The 11,824-nt window shown below is 39.3% G+C and overlaps 1 pseudogene; it reads right to left on the bottom strand.

The window, feature by feature from the left end:
* Positions 1–215: 215 nt before the first annotated feature.
* LOC147487097 (small nucleolar RNA R71) lies at positions 216–308 on the bottom strand (annotated as a pseudogene).
* Between the last annotated feature and the right edge of the window lie 11,516 nt (positions 309–11,824).

Below are 11,824 nucleotides of genomic sequence, written 5' to 3'. Positions count from 1 at the left end.
TCAAGACATCGTAGGATTGAACAAGTCCTTACAACATTCCATCATCCTACGGTGGGTGCGGAACAAATTAAACCGAGGGTATTCCCTTTCACCTTACCCGATAAAGGCGTCTTGGTTAGCGCGCCGCTAATTCTCAATGGACTCGTGGGCTAAACTTGTTCAAATTGTTTATGGAACATTTTACCCACCCCTAAAGACGGATGAGATGCTTTCCAAGATTCACTTCTTTTCGACAAAATCCTCATGAATCATTTTGAGGCTTGGAATCGTTTCACCGATCTCCTTATAGAGTGTCCACATCATAACTTAGCGAAAAGACACGTTAGTTAAATTGCCTTTTTCAAAGGTCTTCTACACCACCATAAAGAAGTCCTTGACATAATGAATGGGGGTAGTTTCCTAAGTAAAGGAGAGCCTCGGAGGCTTACAAATTTTTAGAAGACCAAACTAAACGGAATAATAATTGGGGGTAGTGATGATATCCCCGCTCACCTAGTTCTTCTTCATGATTAAGGCGCCCGGTATGTTTGAGAAGAAAACCGATCCGAACTTAAAAATTTAATCGAATCTCTAACAAAAAAGTAGAGGCTATGACTGCTCAACAAAAGCCTATCCCGTCATGAATGTAAACTCCAACCCATGTAATTTCTGTTTGAGTCGAGCACCACGGCGATTATTGTCTCTAGCTTATGAACAACAACCACGAACAAGATAATGTTTACTCTATTAATAACTATCCTATTCAGCCCCTTGGAGACAACATCCCAACTTCAGGTTGGAGAAATAATCAACAAGTAACACCTCCGGGGGTATAATAATCAAAAGCGTTAGGCAAGCAAACAATTATAACCAAGCTCCACCTAGGCAAGGACAAGGACAAGGTCAAGGGAATTATAATAATTATAACAACCAAAGCACCCAACGACAAGGTCAAGCACAAGGTTAGAATAATTATAATAATTATAATACCAATAGAGGTATCGTTCCAATTAATAATAATAACTATCACAACCCACCCATAAATAATCAACGAGAGATAGTTCTAGTCGCACCACCCGTGACTACTACACCTACACAACCGGATCGTATCGACGCCTTTATACAAGTTACCCAACAACTTTTCCAGACAATGACTCAATCAAACCAACAGATTTTACAATCCATAAACCAGGGCATACAACAATTAGCCCAAGAGAAAGCCCAACCAAAAGGCGTGTTTCCAGGACAAGCGATACCAAACCCAAAAACAGCAAACACAGCCTTTGAAGTAAACGGAAATACTAGTTCGGAAACTACAACCGTAGGAGAGCTAAATGCCATCACCACTCTTCATTCTGGGAGAGTGGTTGATAACAAGGTAACTATGCCTATAGTTACCCCATCAGTACTACCTACACCAGATATCGAACTAGATACCGAAATAGAAACTGAAGAGCCTATCATGGTAGAGGTACCAGTTAAATCACAACCAAAGAAACTGAAAGCCAAGGTTACACATCAAGTAGAGCCATATGCGAAATATAGAGCGAAACCACCGTTCCCTCAGAAATTAGCCATGCTAACAAGGGATACAAACTTTGAGGAGATAAGAAACGTTTTCAAAAATCTAACGATAAACCTTCCTTTTCTCGAAGCTATTAAAAAGCTACCTAACCACGCTAAGTTTCTTAAGGAGTTGTGCACTACTAGGCGTAAAACCAACATACCAAAAGACGCCTTTCTAACTGAACAGTTCCCAACCTTATCCGAAAATAATGGAATTGTTAAGTACAAGGACCACGGTCGATCCCTCATCAAAATGCATCTTAGGAGATTCCCACACGACGACCGCTTTATTAGACCTGGGGGCGAGTGTTAACTTACTCCCATATTACTTGTATAAACAAATAGGTCTACAGGAAATGCAACCTACAAAAATAACGTTGCAATTAGCGGACAAAGTCAATTAAGTATCCTAAAGGTGTAGTGAAAGCGTGCTTGTTAAGGTGCGAGGATTTCTACTATCCCGCTGATTTTGTTATCATCGATACAGAAGTCGCTAATGACTCTGTACCGATCATCTTAGGACGCCCCTTCTTGGCAACTGCCAATGCGATTATAAATTGTCGCGATGGAAAGATGTCCTTATCTTTTGGCCATCTTTACGCCGAGGTAAATGTTTTAAAATGATGAAACAGATTACCCGGATTCGATGCGTAGATGGGGAGGTTAGCATGATCGAGAGTTTAGCTCAAGATTATTTTAACAACACGTTTCCTGAAAACAATATGTACAAATTCCTTTCTTTAGGAACTTCAGATTTTCTAAACGACTCCTACTTAGAGGAAGTCAACACTATCTTCGAGGCCACACCAATTGTAGACCCTTCGCTTGCTCCTTATACTAAGTATGAAAACTTGCTACCTGAGCAAGTATCCATTATGCAAAATGGGGACCCGGACGAAACATCTATTGATTTACCACCCACCCCAGTGCTTAAACCTCTTCCCCCGGAGTTAAAATATATTCAGCTTGACCCGGATGGCAGTCATCCGGTCATTATATCTTCTCTGTTATCTAAGCATGAAGAGACATGTTTAATCCGGGTGATTAGGGAACATCGGTCTGCGATTGGTTGGTCCCTAGCTGACATTAAGGGCATTGACCCTAACGTTTGCACTCATCGTATCCATTTGGAGGATAACGCGAAGACTTCTCGCGAACCTCAGCGTCGCTTGAACCCTGCCATGAAAGAAGTGGTTAGGGAAGAAGTCTTACGATTACTCGATGCGGGTATCATATACCCAATCTCTGATAGCGAATGGGTAAGTCCCATTCATGTAGTTCCTAAGAAATCGGGAGTTACCATGGTACCTAACGGTAAAGGTGACTATGTTGTCACACAAGGCCCTATGAAATAAAGGATCTGTATTGATTACAGACGTTTAAATGCTATGACACGAAAGGATCACTTTCCCTTACCTTTCATAGATCAAATGCTTGAACGCCTAGCTGGTCATGCTTTTTATTGTTTTCTAGATGGCTACTCAGGCTATTTTCAGATTATTATTGATATTGATGACCAAGAAAAGACTACCTTCACATGTCCCTTTGGAACGTATGCCTATAAGCGAATGCCTTTTTGCCTTTGTAATGCTCCCCGAACCTTCCCGGTGTGTATGCTTCATATATTATGATGACATGGTAGAACGCTTTATGGAAGTTTTCATGGATGATTTTTCTATCTATGGAGATTCCTTCACGATTTGTTTGTCTAACTTTGTCTAAAGGTTTTGACGGTGTGAAGAAAAGAGCCTCGTTTTAAACTGGGAAAAGTGTCATTTCATGGTAAAAAAGGGCATAAGTACTAGGTCACATTGTATCTAGTGATGGCATCGAAGTAGATAAGGCCAAACTAGATAAGATTGCGACTCTACCTAAACCACGGACTGTCCGTGATATTAGAGCCTTTCTAGGCCATGCGCGGGTTTTATAGGCGTTTCATTAAAGATTTTTCGAAAATAGCTAGGCCTTTAACTAACCCGCTTTTGAAGGATGCAATCTTTGATTTTAATTTTAACGTAAACAGGCTTTTGAAACCTTAAAAAGCCCTAACCATCGCACCTATTATACAGACCTCCCGATTGGTCTAAACCTTCGAACTCATGTGTGATGCTAGTGACTATGCGGTTGGTGCGGTCTTGGGACAAAAACTAGATAATAAGTCCACTGTCATTTATTATGCTAGTAAAACATTAAACGATGCTCAACGGAATTATTCAACTACCGAAAAAGAATTTTTAGCCGTCATTTATGCTTTAGATAAGTTTTAGTCCTTATTTGGTTGGTTCTAAAACCTTAGTTTACCACAGACCATGCACCGCCATTTTAAGTACCTTCTTGCAAAGAAGGATGCTAAGCTGAGAGATTAATCCGATGGATCCTTCTCCCGCAAGAGTTCACATTAGAAATAAAGGACAAAAGAGGGTCGAAAACGTAGTTGCCGACCACTTATCTAGACTTACAAATGACGATAGTAGTGATTCCGAGTCCATACCGGACTCTTTTCCTGATGAGCATCTATATGCTATTTTTTCAGCACCATGGTATGCTGACATTGTAAATTATTTAGCGGCTGATGTTATGCCTTATAATTGGTCAAGAAATGAACGGAAGAAGTTCTTGGCCAGAGTCAAGTTATACTACTGGGATGAGCCCTACCTGTTTAAGTATTGTGCGGATCAGATTATTCGTCGTTGCATTCCCGGTGGGAATATAATGAAGTTCTATCGTTACGCCATGACAAAGAGTGTGGTGGCCACTTTAGTGGAATGAAAACAGCCGCTAAAGTTCTTCAATGTGGATTTTATTGGCCTACCCTTTTAAGGATGCCCAAGTGCATTGCAAGACATGTATTTCGTTGCCAACAACTTGGGCTTAATCCGAAAGCGCAATATGATGCCATTAAATCCAATCTTAATAGTAGAAATTTTTGATGTTTGGGGTATTGATTTCATGGGCCCTTTCCCTGTGTCCCACGGTTATATTTATATTTTAGTTGCCGTGGACTACGTGTCTAAATGGATAGAGGCCCTAGCTTGCCGTAGCAATGACCATAAGACCGTTGTATTTTTTATTAAATAATATATTTTCTGTCGATTTGGCATTCCTAAAGCCATCATTAGTGATGGTGGAACACATTTTTGCAACAGAGTTGTTGCATCCCTAGTGAAAAAGTATGGAGTTACACACAAAGTAGCAACTCCTTATCATCCACAAACTAGCGGACAAGTAGAAGTTTCTAATAGGGAAATCAAAAGATTTTAGAAACAACAATAAACCCCGATAGGAAAAGGTCAAGCGCCTATCGGATGCCTTATGGGCATATAGAACTGCTTTCAAAACTCCTATAGGTATGTCTCCCTTTAGACTTGTATTTGGGAAACCATGTCATTTGCCCGTTGAATTAGAGCACCGTGGCTCGTGGGCTATAAAAGCCTTAACTACAATATTGATGAGAGGCGGCCAAAACGCAGTTACAATTAAATGAGCTTGAAGAAATCCGTGGCGATTCTTACGATCTCGCCAAGGATTATAAAGCCAACATGAAGCGTGTTCATGATAAGCATATCTTTGCGCCAAAGAGTTTGTGGTCGGACAAAAGGTTACGCTTTACAACTCCCGTCTACATATTTTCCAGTGGAAACTAAAACCCGTTGGTGGGCCCTTTCCTCGTTTCTTGAAGTCACCCCTTACGGGGCAATTACCTTGGTAAATCCCAAGGACAACAGTACCTTTCAAGTTAACGGTCAACGATTAAAACATTTTCACGAACTTACGTCCCCACGATATAGAGGAAGTCCTTTTACGGGACCCTATATATGAGGAATGACCCTTGTCATTGGTGTACTTCCTTTCACTTCCATTTAATGGTAAGTGCACCATTAAGGTAATCGGGCCCTCCCTATGGAGTGTGTGGCTGTAAATACCGGATCCTAAGTCCACGGTTCACATAGTTCCGCGTTTTCCACTCTTGCATGTTTTCACCAGATTTTTTTGAGTCATGTTTCTCTAGGGTGTGAATTATGTCTTTATTTGCTTATAAAAAAAAAAAAAAAAAAAAAATATATATATATATATATATATATATATATATATATATATATATATATATAATAATAATAATAATAATAATAATTGTTTTCATTTTTAGATATAGATATATATCTAAACCCGGAGAACTAGCAATCCAACAAGTCTTGGGAATCGACTTTTAAATCGACCCATGTTAAAACAAATTTTGTGTTTAAAATTTGTTTGAGGGTGGGAAATCAGTCTTTCCATCCGGATTGCTCGAACTTTCCATTTCGTTGCTTAGGTCCATTAGTATACTTCATTGGGGTTGGCGTCATTTAATTTAGAGCTCATTCGTTCAAGATAACTTACGCCACACACGACTTCGAGGCGTTTTTCCACACTCTTATACGTCACCCATGGTTAGAATTGAGTGTTTTATAGATCATTGGATTGGAAATTCTCTACTGATCATTTCCATAACTCATTCGCCAAAATCGGGCCAGTAACAAAGCGGCAAATTGAATTTGAAATTACTAAAAAATCGAAAAATTTGAATTCAAATTGGGCTGGGCCCAGCCATACTTTACCTAATGTCGTCTCCTTCCTTCCCAAAAACGCAGTGTTTCCTATTCCACTCCCGCCGGCTACCATGATTTAAAATTAAACCCTAGCAACCAAAAATAAAAAATAAATAAATAAATAAAAATAAAAATAGAATACATCAAAATAGAAAGACCACCCACGCCCTTTGTGAAACACCAACACAATCTCCAACCGTTTCCACCAAGAAAACACCCACCAATTCAAGTCTTCAAACCTGCCACCGTACCTACCATAACCACCACCGTTGTGTTTAGTTGGTTTTCATCAAACTTGCATCCACCACCATCTACAAACCCTAAAAATCAGTTCAAACTTCAATGGCGCTACGACGAAGAATGTTGCCGGAGCACGCGTTTGAGGCTAACCACTTCGCACCATATTACGACGCCGATATGATTAGGAGGGGTTGGAACATACTGTGGCATTCGACAGAGGAGTTCTATCACTATGATTTGGTAGAACAGTTTTATAAGAAACGAGAATTGGAGGAAATAGGATTTTCATTAGAATAGCGAGAACGAGGAGGGAAGTAACGAGACAGTTGTTGGCTGAGCTATTAGGAATCACGCCTGTAACCAACCTAGATACGACCATTCAGGAATCCCAGTATACTGCAGTTCCTGCTTTGATGAAAGATACGGTCATAGAGGGTGAATACAATACGATATCTCATTGCAGACGACCCTGAGAACCAATCAACTGGCTGTAGCTCAGTGGATTGGTAGGAACGTCCTCGGGAAAGACAAAGTCACGACATCGAACTTCGATTGACGCGACGTTCTCGGATTTTGCAAGCGAATGAGTGTAATTTCTGCATCCTCGATTTAATTTTGAATGTGATTAGAGGAGGGGGAAAGAGCACTGGCGCCTCTTCCGTATTGATCACTAAGATTATGCTCTCATTTAGAGCTGTCGCAAAATCTGCTCCTATTAAGATCAAATTGCATTCTAATGCAAGTATTTATAAGGAATGCATCCAAGAGACTTGGCCGTTGTCTGCAGAGAATGAAGTTGGGTCGGATAATGAAGGGGAAGATATGACATGGTTGGTTGAGGATAATTTCGATAGCCATACTTCTAATTTAGAACGAATGATAATGCTGCAAACTGGTTTGCGATGCGGTTATCGTATCTGTGAAGATATCCGACATAGACAAATTGTACTCGAAACAAGCAAGCGAACTTTCAGGCGAGAGTTGAAATGCTCGAAGAAAGGGGTCGAAGATATTTTGTCTAACTTGGAGATTATCCACCGTAATCACCAAGCCCATTATCGCGATCTACTCAAGACCGAGATAGAAGCCGGCGTTTCGTTCAGGATAGAGATGCTACGACGCATGCCACTCGTGGATGAGTCCGTCTCACCGAAGTCGAGAGGCATGAAGCGTCGTCGCCGTGAACCGGATGGCTCAAGCCATTCTTCACCACGAACCGATCTCCATCTCGGGGACCATCTTCTTCACACGCCTAGGTGTTCACCATCATCGGTCTGTTATTTCATTATTTTTTATTGTTTTGTTAGTGGAATTTTATTTCAGTAGTTAGAATAAATATTAAGTTGTTTGTTTTAGATTGCTTGGATTTCATATTATTTTAATATAATTTATTTTGATCATCTTTCGTAAGGATTGTCTTGGGATAAAAGTTGAAAATTAGGCCGATATCGGCATATCTATGATTTTTTGTAGTGGTAGCATGATATGTAGGAGAGTTTAGAAGTTACTATTCTAAACCAAGTTTAAAAGATACCAGGGTTGTTAGGAAATCAAAACTATGGTTAGTTTCCGTTTTCGGGTTTGGCAGTTTTCTATTTCCGGAAATTGCCTTAAAACAATTTGGCAACTTGCCGATTCGTTTTGGAAACCCAGAACCTATTTAAACTTACATCATTCTACACTCACAACCCACACTACACCCCACAATCATCTCTCACCTTTCACTCCAAGCTTTTTCTTCTTGTTTTTCTTTTAAACTCTGTTTTTACGCACCCACTGGCGCCAGCGCCTTCAAGATAAAGCTACCGCACCCTATACACTGCCATAAATTTTTTTGTCGAGCCGATACCGCTTCAAGCCGAGCGACCAGCCCAAACACTATAATTCTAAAAACCTACGAGCGCGACTCGCGCCCTCCTTGAGCGCGCCCGCGCCCTCCTCCCGTAAACGCAGAAAATTCCAATTTTCTGAGGTTTCTTCCAGGTTTTCGCAGCTGTTCTAAAGAGTAGTGTTGAGATGACACCTCCTATAGTGATTCCTGAACAGTCATTTGAAGACTTGATGGGAACCGATACCTATGGAGCATCGTTCCGCGAGCGGATCGTGCAGTTAGGATGGCAGCATCTTCTGGTGAGTGATGACGATTCTTTTTCACCTAAGCTAACTGAATTTTTCTATAATAATATTACATTCTATTGTGACCAAGACGGAGAACATAAATTCTCCCTTAAAATTCATAACAGGTCTAAGGAATTCAGTAAAAATTTGATAGCTTTGGTTTCGGGGTTGCCATTACGACTGAATATCTATGCACACGGGGATATATGATGATAACTCATACCTATATGAATATGCCTATTTCCATGAGTATTATGGGGAGGGGTGTTTCATTATCATGGACCAAGACCAATATAATATCGCCTACGAGTAGCCTATCGCTGAATGTAGGCACAACCATGTTGTTCATCATGATGAACATTCTAGGGGAACGGCAATTTACTTCTGCCAATAATACCGTTGGTGACGTTTTCCTTGCTTTAGCTGAGGGACGTCGCCGGTATGACATTCCACCAGTTTTAGTGGCTACTCTTAAAAGAGCACATGCCATGAGGCATAAGTATCTTCTTATGCCTGTTTTGGTTGGCCGCATTATGCGCGGTTGCTTACCGGAATTCTGTACCCAGTTCATGGATTGGGAAAAGGTGGAAATCATGAGACCCACCAATCGTGTGGTAAGATCATTCCGAGCCATGACTTGGCCGGGATGGCAGGTGCAACCACATTTGGTTGCCCCTTACACCCCATCAGACCAAGTAACACTAGAGAGGTTAGCACTAGTTGATGATACACGACGGAAGGCGTGGCAAGTTGTTATGGCATGGCAGGATGCGAAAGAACCTCATATAGAAGAGGAGGATGACGAGTAAATGCTGGGGTGCAGGTAAGTTTTTAGTTAAGTTAGTGTCTGCTTATGTCCCAAGCAATTTCATTCTATTAACCCCATAATGGGTGGAACTCTTATAGAGTTGCGTCAGGTTTTTATTTCCGATATTAGTACGTTCTAACCTTGTTTTGCAGATGTTCCTGAATTTCACGCTTCAATGGTATTTTTCCTACCCTCTTTATTTTAAATGCTTTGAGGACAAAGTATGCTTCTTGTTGGGGGGCATAGAAACACGTGTAATTAAGACATCTGTTAGGATATAGATATGTATAATATGCACTTGTTTTCTAGTTAAAATTTCAAAAATTCAAAAATATAAATAAAAAAGTATGCTATACACTTATGAATATTGGTATTGTTTTCTTTCTCTATGCTCTTAACAATCTAGAAGTCTCACATAGCTTTTGCATCGAATAATTGTTAGAAACTTAGGTTAATATGTAGGTAATAATCTTTGCATCTATCTATAAATATATTACATGAGTATCTATGATTGTTAGCGATAGGTTTCTGAAATCTAGGCTAGAGTACTTATTCTACAAATCCTCGTGGAGAAGATAGCCTAAAGCCTTATATGAGCGAAACATTTGAGAAATGACACAAGGGAGAAGTAAAATCCGGATAGAGAAATCACACGTCCACTTGCTTGATCACTAAACCATATCTAGCGAGAATTTAGGCCCTTTTTTTGGATCGATATAGCTAGAAATTCTTACCTAAGTATATTTTTCGCTAAGTAAGCCTTAAGCCTTTCATTAGCCCTTTCATAAACCACAAATCCTTTACCCTGTTACAAAAACAAAACAAAATAAAAATAAATAAAAATAAAAATAAAAAGAAATCATCAACCTACCCAATTTGGAATAAGTCTGAGAATAGAATGATGAAGAAAGAAGAAGAGAAAAACCTGTGTAAACAAAAATTAGTTAGTTGCTTCAGAAAATAAAGAAAAGAAGTTTCCATCCAAGGAAAAGAAAAATAAAAATAGAAATAAAATAAAAACTCCAAAAATAGAATAAAAGGGAGTCAAGGCCAAAGAAAAGAAAAAGAAAAATATGGCTAGGGATGGAAACAAAGTGTAGAAGCAAAAGTAAATAACAAGGTTTTCTCTAGTTACGTAATATGAAGACTCTAATATCTTAGACTTGTCCTTTTGAATATCCATTTCCTTCCTTCTTAAACCATCTCCTAATCCCATGCGAACACCTAATAAAGACCTCTAGCTCAATTAGGAATAGGTTAGTGTGATAGTAAGTGGCGGATGTGTTTGATCGACTCCGCTTCCTTGTTGTCATTGAGATTGTAAGGTAAAGTGTGCCCCACTGCTTCGGAGTAAATAAACTTGAGTGGAAAAAATCAGTGGTTTTGTCTTGACATTTGTGTGAGGACCTACTTAAGGACGCTTATTCGAAGTTTTAAAGAACCGGACGCTATTGCATTTCATAGTATTACTCATTGTTATATGTTTATTGTAGATGATTGATTATTATGCATATATTAGCTTAGGTTTCTGACTGGGTTATTTTTATGTATTTGCTGGTGAAATGTATAGATAGTTGAGACATGAATGAGAAAACAATAGTTTTATTTCTTAGTCGTTGTAGTATAGATGAAGTTTGTGAGTACCTTCATCGAAAAACTCTCACGAGGCTATAACTTCGTCCACTAGGGAATTCCTAGTGGTTTAAGGCCTTGTTGCATATGGTAAATGCAATCGCACTCAAATAAAACGAGTAGTTAGAACTCCATTTTTGGTCACTTATTCTCGATTTCTCATATTTGCTTGAGGACAAGCAAAATCTTTGTTTTGGGGTGGTTTGATAAGAGCCCCAAAACTGTAGTTTTAACCCCTTAATAATCATCTTGTTAGACCAATTATGTGAATAATAAGTAAGAGTTAATCGATTACGTGTTTTTATGCATTTCAGGCTTCAAAGTCCATTATGTGCAGAAATGTGCCACTTTAGCGAGATAAAGGAGCAAGAGTCAGCAGAACTTCCGAATGCCATATCTTTGGACTCAGACCTCGGAATTGGGCCTACCTTATGTCAAAACGACCGGCTCGGAAAGAGCTTTGTAATGGTCCAAGCTTTGACCCAATCAGAGGAGCAAAAGTGGACGAAAAGTCTGTTGAAGCCAACTGCAGCTGAAGAGGCCTTTTTGGACTGAAAGAATGAGGTTTTGGGCCTGATTCTCCGGCCCAAAACATGGCTCCAAGCCCATGCACGATTTTTGGATCTGAATGTATAAAAATAAATTCTAGATCTAGTTTCCATTAGATTAATTAAGTTTAGTTTCATTTCCATTCTTGCTTTAGTTTAAGTCTTTGAATGATTATCCTTGTTTGATTAGATCAATAAAGTAATTATTCTTATCAATTTCGAATTTTGTCATTTCAATTTCTAGATCTCATTTCAATTCTTGTCCTTAGTTCATTTTAGTCATTGAATTAGACTTCCTTATTGTTAAATTAAGTAAAACGTGTAATGATGAATAGTCTTACCTA

The sequence above is a fragment of the Coptis chinensis genome, chromosome 7, assembly GCF_015680905.1.
Source record: "Coptis chinensis isolate HL-2020 chromosome 7, ASM1568090v1, whole genome shotgun sequence".
NCBI lineage: Eukaryota > Viridiplantae > Streptophyta > Magnoliopsida > Ranunculales > Ranunculaceae > Coptis > Coptis chinensis.
This window is presented reverse-complemented; position numbering and strand designations above follow the sequence as displayed.